General features: G+C 45.1%; 1 pseudogene across 1 annotated transcript; it reads right to left on the minus strand.

The window, feature by feature from the left end:
• Positions 1–1,970: 1,970 nt before the first annotated feature.
• On the minus strand, positions 1,971–19,616 carry LOC123727379 (transketolase-like; annotated as a pseudogene). Its single transcript, XR_006759377.1, has 13 exons — positions 19,314–19,616; positions 13,742–13,859; positions 13,288–13,401; positions 13,020–13,117; positions 11,610–11,801; positions 11,380–11,507; positions 10,658–10,854; positions 10,391–10,556; positions 7,363–7,519; positions 7,118–7,246; positions 6,405–6,585; positions 4,050–4,169; positions 1,971–3,932 (listed from the first exon to the last, which is right to left on the minus strand). The product of XR_006759377.1 is annotated as a transketolase-like (transcript).
• Between the last annotated feature and the right edge of the window lie 185 nt (positions 19,617–19,801).

A 19,801-nucleotide genomic window follows, 5' to 3' on the forward strand; every position in this document is an offset into this window, starting at 1 on the left:
CCCCCCCTTTGTTGCTATAACAGCCTCCACTCTTCTGGGAAGGCTTTCCATTCAGCCACAAGAGCATTAGTGATGTTGGGCGATTAGTCCTGGCTCGCAGTCGGCGTTCCAATTCATCTCGAAGGTGTTCGATGGGGTTGAGGTCAGGGCTCTTCCACACAGATCTCAAAAAACATTTCTGTATGGACCTCGCTTTGTGGCCGGGTTGGGCTTTCTCCCAACCTGTTGCCACAAAGTTGGAAGCACAGAATCATCTGTCATCATTGTATGCTGTAGCGTTAAGATTTCCCTTCCCTGGAACTAAGGGGCCTGAACCATGAAAAACAGCCCCAGACCATTATTCCTCCACCAAACTTTACACTACCTGCCCAAATGCATAGTGCCCTCCTGTCATCTGCCAAATCCAGATTCATCCATCAGACTGCCAGATGGTGAAGCGTGATTCACATCACTCCAGAGAACACATTTCCACTGCTCCAGAGTCCAATGGCGGCGAGCTTTACACCACTCCAGCCGACGCTTGGCGTTGCCCATGGTGATCTTAGGCTTGTGTGCGGCTGCTCGGCCACGGAAACCCCATTCCGACTAATAGTTGTGCTGACGTTGCTTCCAGAGGCAGTTTGGAATCGAGTGTTGCAACCGAGGACAGGTAATTAAGGGCGATGTGGTCCCGTTCTGAGAGTCGTCGTTGCTCCTAGATGTTTCCACTTCACAATAACAGCACTTACAGTTGACCGGGGGCAGCTCTAGCAGAGCAGAAATTTGACAAACTTACTTGCTGGAAAGGTGGCATCCTGTAACGGTGCCACGTTGAATGTCACTGAGCTCTTCAGTAGGGGCCGTTCTACTGTTAATGTTTGTCTATGGAGATTGCATGGCTTTGTGCTCAGGTATAGCTGAATCCTCTAATTCGAAGGGGTGTCCACATACTGCTGTCTGGGTGTAGACAGGGTATGTTCCAGGGCATCTGTATTGCAGTGTCCACGTCTGGGTGTAGAGACAGGGTATGTTCCAGGTCATCTGTATTGCAGTGTCCACATACTTTTGACCATGTAGTGTACTATTCTCCTCCCCTCTCTGTCATTACAGAGTCACTACAATGTTGTGGATACCATCCTCAGTTAATACTATATCTGCATCTGGACAATCAAGACAGCTTAAATTTTTCTAAATACATTTTTTTATTTTATTTTTTAAAGCTATTTAACTTTTACATTGAAAATGTGGAGCTTAAAAATCGAGATCTGTAGGACAAAAATTAGAAATCCTTTAGATTAAAATTTGAGGCAGCAAACTGTGAAAGGGGCGTAGACTTCCACTAGGCCCCGTCTTTTACCTAAAATGTAATCCCGCTTGATAGTAAAACAAAGGCAATTACTTTTAAAAAAAATGTGTAAATGCAAAGGTGCCCATGTACCTTCTCATACTTCAGATTGCCTCCTGGAGACTTCGAACGGCTTAGACTAACTTCTACACAGACCCAAAAAAATTTTTTTTTTAAAACGCAACAACTCCCAAAGATTTTAGTGAGTTAGTTCATAAGGAAATCCTGTCGGCACAGTCAGCGCTGGGAAGAAAAGACATGCATCTGTGGGGATATGAGTTCATGAAGAGATGTCAGAACAGAGTTGGTGTGTAACGTTTGCTGCTAACCGCCAGGGAAATTAACGTGAGCATCAACGTGAAGCAAATTGTGCAAATTAGCTGGGTGACATTGTAATTGCTACTCTTTCTCCAATACTTTTTACAGGAAAAACATTGCACCTGTAAAGTAGCCTAAACCCAAACTGCAATCCAGTGTATTGGTGTCTTCACAAGGTAAAATGTATTCTGGTGGCCAGATATAAAACCTTTACCAGTTCCACTTGGTTCTGACTGGCCTGCAGGGCTTTATAGGGGAAAATGTGACGTTGGTCCAGATATATATATATATTTTTTTTAAGAATTAAGAAGATTCCAAACAAGTAACATTGGGTCAAGTTGTAGTTTATTATTTTAGCATTACCATGGCAACGCAAACCAACCAACCATTGACTGGCAGCATCAGACATGACTGTGCAGAGATACGAGAGGTCAGATAATACCCAGAAAGCAACACGAGCCAGGTCATCACCACAACCAGCCTAGAAGAACACAGTAGGTCATATAGCAGTTTAAAGTTTACAACAAGTCATTACATAGAACTCAGGTCCATTGAATGTACATTTCCTGCATCAGTTTCACTGCTAATTAAGGCTATGAACCATTCAGTTCCTGGTGGAGCTGGCATGGTGTCTAACAGCGCTACGGAGAGGTTCATTATCAAGCAGGCGGAACCATTAGAACACGTGGAACGCAGAACCATTAGAACACATGGAACGCAGAACCATTAGAACACGTGGAATGCAGAACCATTAGAACACGTGGAACGCAGAACCATTAGAACACGTGGAATGCAGAACCATTAGAACACGTGGAACGCAGAACCATTAGAACACGTGGAACGCAGAACCATTAGAACACATGGAATGCAGAACCATTAGAACACATGGAACGCAGAACCATTAGAACACGTGGAACGCAGAACCATTAGAACACGTGGAACGCAGAACCATTAGAACACGTGGAATGCAGAACCATTAGAACACATGGAATGCAGAACCATTAGAACACATGGAACGAGATGAAGATGACTGTTAGCAGCTGGAATGTAAAAGAGACCAACCGAGAAACAGAAAGATGTGAACAGAAACACATTTAGTTTCATTTGAAACAGAGAGTTCAGCATCGTCTGGACGAGCAGAGAACACCACAAGCTCAAAACAAACCTCCTCCTATACCCAAGATGGGCCCCAGATCCACTTCCCTAGATCGTGAACGGTACGCCATATGGGACTGACCCCTACAGTAACCGTCAGTCAGCTACATCACTAACATCAAGGGGGACTAGAAAGCAGGTGGTCGAGCCCTGAAAGCCGTGGAACCAGACCAATATACCACAGCTATGATCAAACATGTCATTTTACTGTTATATTAATAAACAGCAGTAAGACCTCAGGGGTTATGATATATGACCAATATACCACAGCTAAGGGCTGTATCCAGGCTGTACACTCTGCAATATGTCGTGCCTAAGAACCGCCCTTATCCGTGGTATATCGGCCATATATCATAAACCCTTCAGGCCTTATTGCTCCATTACAGTTTAGCAGAAAACTAAATTAGACGGTTGATTAGAAGGAGGATGCATTAAGGTGGGTAAAGAGTTTATCTAGAAACATTACTGCATATTACCATCCACTTATCCCTCCCCGCTGAGAGCTGGCCTATTGGCTCTGCTGCTGCAACACTATACAGTACAGCAGGACAGAGCTGCACTCTGCCTTCCAGCCACAAGGGGCGCTAGACAGCCCTGTTCTGTTTAACACTAGTGGTAGATGGGAGGGAAGTAGGGGGTTTGAGACACAGAGAGACAGAGACAGAGAGAGACAGAGAGAGACAGAGACAGACAGAGACAGAGAGAGACAGAGAGAGACAGAGAGAGACAGAGAGAGACAGAGAGAGACAGAGAGAGACAGAGAGAGACAGAGAGAGACAGAGAGACAGAGAACATGAAGTTGGTAAATGTGTACAGACTTAAGGGAAAGAGACGTCCCCCAAATGGCACCCTATTCCCAATCTAGTGCACTAGCCCAAATAGGAAACCTGGTCAAAAGTAGTGCACTACGTAGGGAATATAGGGTGCCATTTTGGGAGACAAACGATGAGACGACCACCGTCTCAGTTGGCGAAGGTCTGGCGCACGGAGTCGACGATGTGTTTGGCGCTGATGCCGTACAGGTCCAGTAACTCCTGAGGTTTTCCACTCCGTGGGATCCGGTTCACCGCCAGGCGGGTCACTACGATACCAGGCTCCTCCCCTACTGCAGACAGCACCGCCTCCCCGAGACCCCCTGGACAGAGACACAGGTAAGACGTTGCACACCACCCCCCAGGGTTAGGGGGACCCCCCACCACCAAAGGGTTAAACACCGGATAAGAACGGTTAGCTGAAACAGTTCACCACCCACCCTCTCTGTAGTGGTCCTCGACGGTGATGATTCTCCCTCCGGTGATGCGGGCGCTCGACACGATGGTGGCAGCATCCAGGGGCTTGATGGTGAACGGGTCAATCACACGGATGTTCACTCCTACACACACGCCAATGAGCACAAAGTCTCGATCAAATGGCATTACATTATAGGATTTCATTATTAAAACCATAGGGCCTATCTATATCCATTTGATACAGTTCCTACAGGAAGTACTCATACCTCTGGACTTAAGCCACATTTTGTGGTTAAAGTCTGAATTTTAAATGGAATAAATTCTCATCCATCTACACTCAATACCTCAAATGACAAAGTGAACAGGTTTGTAGACATTTTTGCCACTGTTGAAAATGAAATGAAATTTACATAAAAATTCACACCCCCAAGTCACATCTTTGGCAGCAATTCGAGCTGTGAGGGAACCAGTACAGAGGCTATATACAGGGTATTACGGTACAGAGTCAATGTGGAGGCTATATACAGGGTATTACGGTACAGAGTCAATGTGGAGGCTATATACAGGGGGTACCGGTACAGAGTCAATGTGGAGGCTATATACAGGGGGTACCGGTACAGAGTCAATGTGGAGGCTATATACAGGGGGTACCGGTCCAGAGTCAATGTGGAGGCTATATACAGGGTGTTACGGTACAGAGTCAATGTGGAGACTATATACAGGGGGTACCGGTACAGAGTCAATGTGGAGGCTATATACAGGGGTACCGGTCCAGAGTCAATGTGGAGGCTATATACAGGGGGGTACCGGTCCAGAGTCAATGTGGAGGCTATATACAGGGGATACCGGTCCAGAGTCAATGTGGAGGCTATATACAGGGGATACCGGTCCAGAGTCAATGTGGAGGCTATATACAGGGGGTACCGGTCCAGAGTCAATGTGGAGGCTATATACAGGGGGGGTACCGGTCCAGAGTCAATGTGGAGGCTATATACAGGGGGGGTACCGGTCCAGAGTCAATGTGGAGGCTATATACAGGGGGTACCGGTCCAGAGTCAATGTGGAGGCTATATACAGGGGGGGTACCGGTCCAGAGTCAATGTGGAGGCTATATACAGGGGGGTACCGGTCCAGAGTCAATGTGGAGGCTATATACAGGGGGTATCGGTCCAGAGTCAATGTGGAGGCTATATACAGGGGGTATCGGTCCAGAGTCAATGTGGAGGCTATATACAGGGGGGTATCGGTCCAGAGTCAATGTGGAGGCTATATACAGGGGGGTATCGGTCCAGAGTCAATGTGGAGGCTATATACAGGGGGGTATCGGTCCAGAGTCAATGTGGAGGCTATATACAGGGGATACCGGTCCAGAGTCAATGTGGAGGCTATATACAGGGGGTACCGGTACAGAGTCAATGTGGAGGCTATATACAGGGGGTACCGGTACAGAGTCAATGTGGAGGCTATATACAGGGTGTTACGGTACAGAGTCAATGTGGAGGCTATATACAGGGGGTACCGGTACAGAGTCAATGTGGAGGCTATATACAGGGAACCGGTACAGAGCCAATGTGGAGGCTATATACAGGGGGCACCGGTACAGAGTCAATGTGGAGGCTATATACAGGGGGCACCGGTACAGAGTCAATGTGGAGGCTATATACAGGGGGTACCGGTACAGAGTCAAGGTGGAGGCTATATACAGGGGGTACCGGTACAGAGTCAATGTGGAGGCTATATACAGGGGGGTACCGGTACAGAGTCAATGTGGAGGCTATATACAGGGGGTACCGGTACAGAGTCAATGTGGAGGCTATATACAGGGGGTACCGGTACAGAGTCAATGTGGAGGCTATATACAGGGGGTACCGGTACAGAGTCAATGTGGAGGCTATATACAGGGGGTACCGGTACAGAGTCAATGTGGAAGCTATATACAGGGTGTTACGGTACAGAGTCAATGTGGAGGCTATATACAGGGGATACCAGTACAGAGTCAATGTGGAAGCTATATACAGGGTGTTACGGTACAGAGTCAATGTGGAGGCTATATACAGGGGATACCAGTACAGAGTCAATGTGGAAGCTATATACAGGGTGTTACGGTACAGAGTCAATGTGGAGGCTATATACAGGGGGTACCGGTACAGAGTCAATGTGGAGGCTATATACAGGGGGTACATGGACCAGGGAGACCTGACCCTGGGTCAGCAGTCCTACTCTTGAGACACAATGTCAGGAAGCCCAATTACTGTCAAAAGTCCAAATTGGGACAAAAAGATCAGATTAGTCCCACCTGTGTAAACAGCCTATGAATAAAGGCCCTGGACACTGTTTGTGGTGTAATTCCCTGCCAGGCCACCAGGAGGAGCTCTTACCCTCGCTGGCCAGCTGGTCAGCAGCAGCCAGGGCTTCATGCAGTGTCACTCCAGCTCCAATCACCGTCACCTTGTCGCTGTACGACTGACGTACCACCTTGGCCACGCCCACCTCGAACTTCTCGTCGGGGTCGTAGATCACTTTCAGTTCTGGTCTGGTGATGCGAATGAAACAGATTCCCTGAAACATATATAGACAGACACAAAGAGGCAGTCCAGGTTTATTAGTTCCCATGTATATTTCCCATGGATTTGTATAGTGGTGTTTTATCTACAGTGTGTACTGTATGTAGAGGCTATAATGAAGGCTGATGAATATATTCCTGTATATTCTGGTACTTGATATTAAAAATCAGCTGCACAAAGTCACGTCTCTTAACAACTTCAGTTGGTACGGGCAACAAACTATTAAAGCTCACATTGTATATAGACTTATTTTTCTACTGTATGTTTGTTTTACTCCATGTGTAACTGTGTTGTTGTTTGTGTCGAACCACTTTGCTTTATCTTGCCCAGGTCACAATTGTAAATGAGAACTTGTTTTCAACTTGCCTACCTGGTTAAATAAAGGTGAAATAAATAAATAAATGTGGTGTGGATCTGTTGGTGTTATTGACTACAGTGTTGGGTTGACAGTCGCTGGACCCGGTCCGAGTCCAGGTTGGGGATAACTCCCCATAATTCCCTACGTTGAATAGGTGTGTGGTTCTTACCTTGGTGTTAGCAGCCAACTCCACAGACCTCTCAGCAGAGACGCCGTCGCTGGGGTAGAACACAGTGCATGTTGGGATAGCGGAACATAGCAATGTCCTCCAACGCCATCTGGGAGGGGCCATCCTCACCTGGGGCCAGGAAGTACAGTGTGATTGGTCAAAGGAAAGGGAAGTTTGATTGTTGGAGGGAAAGGCGGGACAGGTGAGATTTGAGACGCAGAGATCGACAGACACACAGTACTGACCGATGGAGACGCCGCAGTGAGAACCAGCCAAGTTGATGTTAGACTCCGAGACAGCGGCCATTCTGATGTGGTCGTAGGCCCTGGACAGGAAGGCAGCGAAGGTGCTGGCAAACGCCACTGTGCGGTCTCTCGTGGCACAGCCAATCGCCACGCTCACCTAAACAATTATATGGATGGATGTGAGAGTAGTGGTCTGAGGTAACACACTAAATGTATTGTAGATATGAGGTAGTAGTGGTCTGAGGTAACACACTAAATGTATTGTAGATATGTGGTCTGAGGTAACACACTAAATGTATTGTAGATATGTGGTCTGAGGTAACACACTAAATGTATTGTAGATATGAGGTAGTAGTGGTCTGAGGTAACACACTAAATGTATTGTAGATATGAGGTAGTAGAGGTCTGAGGTAACACACTAAATGTATTGTAGATATGAGGTAGTAGTGGTCTGAGGTAACACACTAAATGTATTGTAGATATGTGGTCTGAGGTAACACACTAAATGTATTGTAGATATGTGGTCTGAGGTAACACACTAAATGTATTGTAGATATGAGGTAGTAGTGGTCTGAGGTAACACACTAAATGTATTGTAGATATGAGGTAGTAGTGGTCTGAGGTAACACACTAAATGTATTGTAGATATGAGGTAGTAGAGGTCTGAGGTAACACACTAAATGTATTGTAGATATGAGGTAGTAGTGGTCTGAGGTAACACACTAAATGTATTGTAGATATGAGGTAGTAGAGGTCTGAGGTAACACACTAAATGTATTGTAGATATGAGGTAGTAGTGGTCTGAGGTAACACACTAAATGTATTGTAGATATGTGGTCTGAGGTAACACACTAAATGTATTGTAGATATGTGGTCTGAGGTAACACACTAAATGTATTGTAGATATGTGGTCTGAGGTAACACATTAAATGTATTGTAGATATGAGGTAGTAGAGGTCTGAGGTAACACACTAAATGTATTGTAGATATGTGGTAGTAGTGGTCTGAGGTAACACACTAAATGTATTGTAGATATGTGGTCTGAGGTAACACACTAAATGTATTGTAGATATGTGGTAGTAGTGGTCTGAGGTAACACACTAAATGTATTGTAGATATGTGGTCTGAGGTAACACACTAAATGTATTGTAGATATGAGGTAGTAGAGGTCTGAGGTAACACACTAAATGTATTGTAGATATGTGGTCTGAGGTAACACACTAAATGTATTGTAGATATGTGGTCTGAGGTAACACTAAATGTATTGTAGATATGTGGTCTGAGGTAACACACTAAATGTATTGTAGATATGAGGTAGTAGAGGTCTGAGGTAACACACTAAATGTATTGTAGATATGTGGTCTGAGGTAACACACTAAATGTATTGTAGATATGTGGTAGTAGTGGTCTGAGGTAACACACTAAATGTATTGTAGATATGAGGTAGTAGTGGTCTGAGGTAACACACTAAATGTATTGTAGATATGTGGTAGTAGAGGTCTGAGGTAACACACTAAATGTATTGTAGATATGTGGTAGTAGTGGTCTGAGGTAACACACTAAATGTATTGTAGATATGAGGTAGTAGAGGTCTGAGGTAACACTAAATGTATTGTAGATATGTGGTAGTAGAGGTCTGAGGTAACACACTAAATGTATTGTAGATATGTGGTCTGAGGTAACACACTAAATGTATTGTAGATATGTGGTCTGAGGTAACACACTAAATGTATTGTAGATATGTGGTCTGAGGTAACACACTAAATGTATTGTAGATATGAGGTAGTAGAGGTCTGAGGTAACACACTAAATGTATTGTAGATATGAGGTAGTAGAGGTCTGAGGTAACACACTAAATGTATTGTAGATATGTGGTCTGAGGTAACACACTAAATGTATTGTAGATATGAGGTAGTAGAGGTCTGAGGTAACACACTAAATGTATTGTAGATATGTGGTAGTAGAGGTCTGAGGTAACACACTAAATGTATTGTAGATATGTGGTCTGAGGTAACACACTAAATGTATTGTAGATATGAGGTAGTAGAGGTCTGAGGTAACACACTAAATGTATTGTAGATATGTGGTAGTAGTGGTCTGAGGTAACAGGACAGACTAGGTTATGGCTACTCCTGGACTGAAAGATGGCTTCAGTCTTACTACGTTACCAGTCTCTTCAGCGAACATTCAACTCCTTGCCGAAGAGTCTGGGTTTTTCAGCTGGATTTACAGCAGGGTTGCTCAATGGAAATGACAATATTGTCCTTGACAAGATGTGGAGCCTCAAATTTAGAATTATAACAGTTTAAAAAAAAAAAGAAGCATGTTGTATTTTTAGGTTTAAAACTAAGCGGTTTTGTGGTTGTATGTATTTACTTTGAAGTCAACTAGCTACTTTAGACAGACTGGTTTCATCTGGACAAACGGTTGCTTAGCAACTGATACCAATGTGTTCTGTGGAGGGAAAAAAACAATAAGATTTCCAATTGGATAATCATTGTGAGGGGATAGCAAATCAGGATCGATTTTCTTCCTCTCTCCGTCCCTCCCTCCCTCCCTCCCTCCATCCATCCATCCCCCATGTTCTACCTCTCCCCTTCATCCATCCACCCTCATGTTCTACCTCTCTCCCCCAGTATGTTCTACCTCTCTCCCCTTCATCCATCCCCCATGTTCTACCTCTCTCCCCCAGTATGTTCTACCTCTCTCCCCCAGTATGTTCTACCTCTCTCCCCCAGTATGTTCTACCTCTCTCCCCCAGTATGTTCTACCTCTCTCACCCAGTATGTTCTACCTCTCTCCCCCAGTATGTTCTACCTCTCTCCCCCAGTATGTTCTACCTCTCTCCCCCAGTATGTTCTACCTCTCTCCCCCAGTATGTTCTACCTCTCTCCCCAGTATGTCCTACCTCTCTCCCCCAGTATGTTCTACCTCTCTCCCCCAGTATGTCCTACCTCTCTCCCCAGTATGTTCTACCTCTCTCCCCAGTATGTCCTTCCCCTCCCCCCAGTCTCTCCCTCCATCTCACCATGTTTTGTTCAGCGATGAAGCACTCCACGGAAGCGTTCAGGGAAGGCCTTGTGAAACATGTCAGAGAAGGTCGAGTTCTTCATGTCAGCGTCCAGAGCGACCACCCTCTGACTGGACTGACCCAGTTTAGCCAGGGCCACGCCATACGCCTTACGAGTAGCCACCTAGGGAGAGAGAGAGAGAGGAGAGAGGGGTTAACTAACCGGGGGCCCCTCTCTACGGGGGAGATGGGGGGCCCCTCTCTACGGGGGAGATGGGTGTTCACCTTATCCCCAATCTTGTAGTTAGGCGGGGAGGGCAGGCTGATAGGTGAAAGGTCAGCGGGGGCGGTATCTTCTTTAGGAAGCTCGGGGCAGATGGTCTTGTTGGGGTTCTGAATCAGAGCCTCCAAGTCTTTAATCGCCTCCTCGGCCCGGTCCTTAGGCATGGGTTTACCATGCCAGTACTCCATGTCCTCAATGCCTGGAGAAGAATCGACAGACTTAATGAAATAAATGTCAGAGACACAGAATAACAGGTGTAGACATTACCTTAAAATGCTCAATTAAAAGCCCTTATTAACCAACAATGCAGAGTTTAAATAAAACAAAGGGAAAAATCTTAACAAAAAAAGCGGTGCTTCCTCTAAAACAAACACACCACTCCTTGACACAATGACCACTTAACCCGGAAGCCAGACGCACCAATGTGTCGGAGGAAACAGTTTACATCTGGAGACCGTGTCAGCGTGTACTGCGCCCCGGCCCGCCACAGGAGTCGCTAGAGCGCGACGGGACAAGGAAATCTCGGCCTGCCAAACCCTCCCCTAACCCAGACGAAGCTGGACCGAATTGTGCACCGCCTCATGGGTCTCCCAGTCACAGCCAAGGATCGAACCCGGGTCTGTTGTCACACCTCCTGTCACACATCCTGATTGGCACAGACCACTGTGCCAATCAGGATGCCTCCCCAGGCCCCTCCCCTTGCTCCCCCAGGCCCCTCCCATACCTTTGAGTCCTCTACCCTTGAAGGTCTTGGCCAGGATCATGGTGGGTTTTCCCTTCACCTGCTGGGCCTGCCACAACGCTTTACACAGCTCCTCAACATCATGACCATCCACCACATACGTGTTCCACCTGCACAGTTAAAGAATTAGAGACAGGGCAGTGTGGAAGAGAGTGGAAGAGAGGGGAGGACAGGAGGGGACAAGACAAGAGGGGACAAGAGGGGACACAGACCCAAATGCTTCGCAGCGTTTGCGGTATACGTCCATGTCGTGTTTGAGAGGAGCAGCTTCACTCTGTCCCAGGCGGTTCGCGTCGATAATAGCCACCAGGTTATCCAGGTTGTAGTGGGAACCAAACGCCATGGCTTCCCAGACAGCCCCCTCCGAACACTCCCCGTCACCCAGCATGCAGTACACACGGTAACTAGGGGGATACAGAAATTACTTTTTTTTTTTTTTACATATTCGGAAACAGATTGTCACTCAAATGATGTTCAAGATGGTACCAGTCATTAAAAGTCTTCATTCCTGCACCTCTGTTTTGAATGTTTGGTTTCCGGTCGACCTATTATTTGGCCAGATCCGATAAAAGTAGATTTTCAACCCGGGCCTGATATTCTAAGAGCTGATTCAGGTTGGCTTATGGTTTGCATAACATTGTAACTTAATGTTTGAGACCAAGACGTGGCCATGGCTGAGAGAAGACTGTACCTCTGACAGAACTAGATTCATCTTCTGTGATCCCTCCCTGCTCTGATTGACATGAACCTACAACTCCTTGTTCCAGCGTTACAATTCATTTATTTCCTTATAGAGTCATAGCCGTACGAAGGGTACTGGACGAGACGCAGAACCCCCTTGATTAATCCAAATACATTTACCAAAGCCAGAGAGAATAACTGTCTGTTCAGAAAGAGTACACAATGCTCTTTTACCCTGACCTGTTCACCGGACGTGCTACCTGCTGGAACCCTGACCTGTTCACCGGACGTGCTACCTGTCCCAGACCTGCTGTCCCAGACCTGCTGGAACCCTGACCTGTTCACCGGACGTGCTACCTGTCCCAGACCTGCTGTCCCAGACCTGCTGGAACCCTGACCTGTTCACCGGACGTGCTACCTGTCCCAGACCTGCTGTTTTCTACTCTCTAGAGACAGCAGGAGCGGTAGAGATACTCTCAAAGATCAGCTATGAAAAAGCCAACTGACACTTACTCTTGAGTTGCTGACTTGTTGCACCCTCGACAACTACTATGATTATTATTATTTGACCATGCTGGTCATTTATGAACATTTTAACCATGTTCTGTTATAATATCCACCCGGCACAGCCAGAAGAGGACTGGCCACCCCTCATAGCCTGGTTCCTCTCTAGGTTTCTTCCTAGGTTTTTGGCCTTTCTAGGGAGTTTTTCCTAGGGAGTTTTTCCTAGCCACCGTGCTTCTACACCTGCATTACTTGCTGTTTGGGGTTTTAGGCTGGGTTTCTGTACAGCACTTTGAGAATATCAGCTGATGTAAGAAGGGCTATAGAAATACAATTGATTTTACAAAGTCAACACCCTCTGTGGGTACCCCTTAACCTTCTGAGAACATCACAGCTGGGTGACAGGTTTTGGAGGATGTGTGTGTGTGTGTGTGTACCTGGACTTGTCGAAGTGTTTCCCGGTGTAAGCCATCCCGCAGGCAGCCCCCAGCCCCTGTCCCAGAGAACCCGTTGCCACGTCAACAAACTCCAGTTTCTGTAGAACAGTCAGTCAGAGTTAGTCAAACCTGAGCTGGACAAAGTGCATTAAGGCGTCGCCAATGAAAACATTTCAAAACATTTTTTTTTGCAACTACAGGAAAAACACAAGGTAGTCCGATTCCCGTTTATCAGTTCTTCAGTACATTGGGGTCAGGGGTTACTTACAGGTGTGGGGTGACCCTCCAGGTCAGAGTCCAGCTTCCTCAGGTTGACCAGGTCAGCCTCCTTCACAAAGCCCGCCTCCGCCCAGGCAGCGTACAGGATTGGTGCAGCGTGACCCTGGAGGAACGCAGCAGCCAATCAGAACACCGTAAACGACGCAGAGGAGAGCATGGGAAAATGTAGTGCAAATGGAAGAGAAGCCTTGACAGGTGAATCGTGTGTGTAAAGTGTGCGAGTGTGTGTGTGGGTTGGGGAAGGCATGTAAGTGTGTATGGAAGAGCGCGGGCGGGCGGGATCACCTTAGACAGCACGAAGCGGTCATTACACTGGTTACGTGGGTGTAAGTGTGTATGGAAGAGCGCGGGCGGGCGGGATCACCTTAGACAGCACGAAGCGGTCATTACACTGGTTACGTGGGTGTAAGTGTGTATGGAAGAGCGCGGGCGGGCAGGATCACCTTAGACAGCACGAAGCGGTCATTACACTGGTTACGTGGGTCAGCAGCTTTGTACCGCATCGTGTGGAAGAACAGCACGGACATGAGCTCTGCTGCACTGCAACATGTGGTGGGGTGACTGGAGAGAGGGAGAGAGAGAGAGGGGGGGAGAGAGAGAGGGGGAGAGAGAGAGGGGGAGAGAGAGAGGGGGAGAGAGAGAGGGGGAGAGAGAGAGGGGGGAGAGAGAGAGGGGGAGAGAGAGAGGGGGGAGAGAGGGCAGTCTGTTAGTGAAACATGACATCACAACCAGCTGTAATGGCAACCCAAACCACTCGTTAGAGTTGCATGCACAGTCGCAAAGTATTCAGACCCCTTGACTTTTTCAACATTGTTACGTTACAGCCTTATTCTAAAATGGATTAAATAGAAAATGTCCTCAATCTACACATAATCCCTCAATGACAAAGCGAACAGGTTTAGAAGTTGTACAAATTTAAACATGGAAATGCCTTTCCATCAGTATTCAGACCCTTTGCTAGGAGACTAAATTGAGTTCAGGTGCTTCCTGTTTTCATTGATCATCCTTGATGTTTCTACATCTTGATTGGGGTCCACATGTGGTAAATTCAATTGATTGGACATGATTTGGAAAGGCACACACCTGTCTATATAATGTCCCACAGTTGACAGGGCAGGTCAGAGCAAAAACCAAGCCATGAGGTGGAAGGAATTGTCCGTAGAGCTCTGAGACAGGATTGTGTCGAGGCTCAGATCTGGGGAAGGGAACCACATTTTATTGCAGCATTGAAGATCCCCAAGAACACAGTGGCCTCCATCATTCTGAAATGGAAGAAGTTTGGAACCACCAAGACTCTTCCTAGAGCTGGCCGTCTGGCCAAATTGAGCCATCGGGGGAGAAGGGCCTTGGTCAGGGGAGGTGACCAAGAACCCGATGGTCACTCTGACAGAGCTCCAGAGTTCCTCTGTGGAGAATGTGTCTTCAACTCTGAAGCATTTATTTTGGGCTGTAATCTGAGGTGCAGTTAGTTAACTAATGAACTTATCCTCTGCAGCAGAGGTAACTCTGGGTCTTCCTTTCCTGTGGCGGTCCTCATGAGAGCCAGTTTCATCATAGCGCTTGATGGTTTTAATGACTGCACTTGAATTAACTTTCAAAGTACTTGAAATTTGGGCACAAAAATACATCTGAAACATCCACAAAACGGGACCAAATACTTTACTACACAAGTGAATTTGTCCCAATACTTTTGGTTCCATAAAATGGGGACTAAGTGCAAAAAGTCCAAACGGTTCACCCGATTTGGATGAAAATATCCTGAAATTAAATCTGACAGTCTGCACGCCTTTTCTAATCTAAAGCGCTGGTGTACAGAGACAAAACAAAATGTCACTGTCCCAAACACTTGTTGCTCACTGGATATTTTCCCAGTGAAGACAACACTGATCACAAGCAGCAAAGCCCTGGACTTCATGAGGGAGACAGAGGCCTCATACCCAGGAGAGACTTATGACTCAGCAGGACAGTCTCTCCACAGTGAAGCCAAGCAGCGTGGTAACAGTTATTTGCAGGAGGACAGTGGTGGTTAAGAATTACAAAATCTGGTCGTTTTAAAAAAGCCATGCATTGACTAATAGTATCGCCACTTCCTGTAATCTCATGCGTCGTTGACCAATAGCATATCTACTTCCTGATAACCTGAACATGTCAACACTCCAGTCCCTATGGGGTCATTCAGTGGAACGTGTAAGGCTGCGTCCCAAATGGCCATAGTCTTTAGAGTGCACTACTTTCGACCAGGGCCCCTAGGGTTCTGTATGAATAGGATGCCATTTGGGACGAGCTGTTAGTAGTGTTAACACATTATCATTCAAACAGTCACTGCATTCTTCACCATTAAAAAACGACAACAGAATGGCAAAGGACCATTTAACCCACAAGGTGATATTCCAGTATCAGACACCTGCTGAAAACAGAACAGTTTAGTCAGAGTTACCACTAAATACAAACAGCTGAAGCATTTGGGGAAATATTTGAAATTATACATTTTTTTTTTTTTAAATAAAATAAAACACTAGTTTCTGTAAAATAAGTTTTGATTCAGCAAAAACATCCTATAAAATGTGTTTCAAATAAAAGACAAAGCATTCTTACATCTGTGTAGAAGAGGAGCAATAAAACACCATGAGTGGCAGACCGGGGTTGCGTTCAATACGACAGAACGGTGTACAATGTTTAATAGAACGGAAACGGTACAGAAACAGCCAGTTGAGGCGTTATTATGGCGGCCCATAAGGTGCGCTGGACGAGTTCTACCAGTTCAGATAATCATCCTTATATTGACCCACCACACGGGAGGAAAAACGCACCTCAAAAAAGGTTGTTGAAGAACAGTGAGCTCCGTTTTGGGGGGGGGAAACGTGTCATTCCGCACAAATCATCTAGAAACATTGATAACTGAACGCACCCCAGGTCCACCTATATGCCGACTTCTAAAAAAATAAACAGGCTACTCTTCATTTCTCTAAGAAAAGCCTAAACCTGATAAACCATGAAGGTTATTGGATTTCATTGTGGGCAACTGTCTGAATACCAGGAAGTGACAAAACATTTTTATTTTTTTTGTATTTAGCAATAACAGGTTAGTCTTCACCATACTTCAAACTGGTTCCCTTTTCTGGACAGTACATGAGGTGTGCAATCACAGCCAGTCAGAAGGAAGTTATCAGTCTGAACTGAAGAGGAGCCACACAGGCCATATTTCTGGTTTCTCCCCGTTGTTCAGGATAAAGGAGCTGGGCAGGTTCAGCCTGCTCTGAGGTGGTCTTCATTGGCTAGGTGACGTTTATTACTGAAAACAGGGAGAAAGTGACACCAGGAAATACCCCATCTTATAACAGAAAACATTTTTTTTTTTTTTAAGTTTCCACCTTTAAGGGAGATTAAACGTGTAAAAACAAGTTTAAGTGAGATCTCTTTTTTCTGTTAAGTGATTTTAAGCTTTTAAAACATGACAAAAACGCAACAGTTTCTCTTCTCCAGTGGTGAAGACATGGACGTCTCATGGTTTGCAAAATGGATCAACTTCAAGCGACCGTAATGTTTTGGCATTCAGGTTCAATAACCACTTCTTCCATGGGCAAGCATGTATGGACAGTTGTGTTTAAACCACAGGGGATGCTGTCCAAAAATAAAATGAACTTGATTTAACTCAAATAGATTTACCCATAAACTGAAACGGTGCAAGATAATTAAGCATACAATATAATAACATAGCTATGTATTGTAGTAGTCAGTAACAAAAAAAATTAAAAAATCAATGATTTAATGAATAGTAGCCTAGGCCTAATGGAAAAAACTCTCCTCCTAATCTATGCCTATATTTGGGAAGTAGACTAGACCGATTTAACCCATTAATACCCAACGTGGTGTTCATTTAAGCCAAAGGCAGCTTACGTTATCTAAAAAATAAACACAACTAGGAAACTGAACTAGTGCAGAATCAGGGCTGGATACTGTTGATGTGGACAACTGGGCATCTCTGACAGACCAGGAAGTGATTATCAACAGGTTTGGTCCTTCATACCTGAAAATGATCATTTCCTCATTAGGGTCATCTTACGAAGTGAAAACAAGCCAAATAAACATTCTGTCTCCACCCACATTGTTTAATTGAAAGACCGGCCCTTATCTAAGCCACGGGTGAGGTTCTCTCTACCTAATGTTGTAAGCATTACAAAACATATACAATAAAATCTGGCCTGGAAAGATACTGTCTCATGAATTCAAAAAGGAATCTGCATTTTTGAGAACTACATTTAATTCTTAGCAACAGTGGAGTTGCTTTCGCCTGGTCCCAGATCTGTCTGAGCTCATACCAACTCCATAGTGACAAGGAGTTGGCATCACGATGGCAGACAGACCGGCTAGAACTGCTCTGGGGTTGACAAACTTACCGATGGGGACAACTTATTTTGTAACCTTTCAGTACTGTCCCTTACCCACACACTAACAGAATGTAGATTATATGTAACAAATGGCATATATATATATATTGCAATTTTAAAAGAAATGTCTGGTCAAAATGTATTGCACTAGCCTAAATAGTGATTAGGTTGTAATTTCAGGCACATAAAACCACAGTGTCCCCCCTTCTTTCTCCACACAGTGACAAACACATTCAGAATGTCATGTTGAGAATGAACCACTTCTGTACTGTGGCAATAACGGTGAGAAAAAGTGTAGTTCGACTCGGCTTAAATACTTCTCTGCAATGAGAGAGGAGCCCAATTTACATTTATTTACATCAATACCCCTGCGCTGCAGGTAGCTAGAGCAGAAGTCCATGACTCAGCAGATTCCAAGCTTGAAGAGAGAACAAACAGTTAATGTGGGACAGAAGCTCATTTCTAACCCTCCTCCCCACCAAACACTCATTCTTTAGTCAGTATTTTTACTAGGATGCTGTCTGGACGCATGGTGGGACTCAATCTTTAAATCAAAGACACAAGGCCACCACATAAGTCCATGTGATGTTTTACCTTTGCTAAAATGTTTAAAAAAGAAAAAAGATATTCCACATGGTCATGATGCCAGTGGGGTATTCAATTCATCTGATTCTGTTTAACGGATGCGAACCGGGAGGGACAATTGAAAAACGCGAAACATTGGAATGAATGAATATACCCAGATTCTATCTAATCAAAGTTAACCAAAAGCAAGGCTGGATGGTGCATCCATAAAAATGTACGGTCATTTAAAACGATACCAGTTTTACGCAGGATGTCTAGCTAGCAATATTAGCCAGCTACTTTAGCTAGGTAACATCGAACACTTTACAAATTACAATGTGTTTGTGTCCTTACCTTGAAAGCAGTGTATGGACAAGGAGACTGAACTTGTGTTCTGGTTACACACAGCCATTAAATATAGTTTCATGTGCATGGCTCAGTTGGTAGAGCATGGTGTTTGCAACGCCAGGGTTGTGGGTTTGATTCCCACGGGGGGGGCAGTACGGAGAAAGGAAATGAAATGTATGCATTCACTACTGTAAGTCGCTCTGGATAAGAGCGTCTACTAAATGACTAAATTGTAAAAGTGTCAAAATGTAGAGCCTTGGTCCCATCACGTGTCACAAAACGTTACACCTGAGAACAGGGATAAATCCCTTCTACCGACCGTTTCTCCCCGTCTCATTACTGTCTGAATAAAATGTCAAACCTCAAACATTTTGAAGAATGTAAAAAAAAAAGTACTAACAAAGTCGTCAAATGTTAAGTTTATTTAAAATGTTCAAAGCATCCCGAATATAGCTGACCTGTGGTTTTATTTCATTCCCTCGTCTATGTAGAGGTAATACCAACCTCAACACCAAACTTCCTTCAAACACTGGCAACCCTGAATTACACCTGTAAAAAGGAAACGTCGTGTACTTGGTTTAACTAACTAACTAAACCAAAGATAACCAGCCCATATGAAATACAGCACGTCCACGCAGTTCAATGTATCATGTTAACTAACAAGATACATTAACTCCAACCTTTATAAAGTGGTTTTAAAAAAGAAACCACTCACCCGGAGTTGGAGGCGCATGTTGCCTTGACGGAGTTGATCCGCAGCTTGTTAGCGATGTCTCTCAGCCCCTGCAGGGTCTTCTCGTCGGGTTTATGGTAACTAGCCATGACTGAGGTAAATGGAAACCGCTTGGCTAGAAGAGCTGCACAGCTTCGGTGTCGGTTCAACTCGGGAAGACTAGCTGAACATTCAACAGATGCTATAAACGAGGAGGAAAAAGGGGAATGAGACACAGGTTTTATATTTAATTATCCTGGACGCCGTAGGAACGGGGCGGTCACCACACGTTTTCATTGGTTGAGGCGCATTCTCATTCCACCACGCTCGACACAACGTAACCTGCGTAATTTAAACGTCATAACGTAACCTGCGTAATTTCAACGTCAGCGCGTACATAACGTTACGGCTAATATATTTATTTTAGTTGCAATATTATTATTAGAAGGATTACTTTTTCCTATCCCAGGTATTCCTTAAAGAGGTGGGGT

This window comes from Salmo salar, chromosome ssa15 (genome assembly GCF_905237065.1).
Source record: "Salmo salar chromosome ssa15, Ssal_v3.1, whole genome shotgun sequence".
NCBI classification, from domain to species: Eukaryota; Metazoa; Chordata; class Actinopteri; order Salmoniformes; family Salmonidae; genus Salmo; species Salmo salar.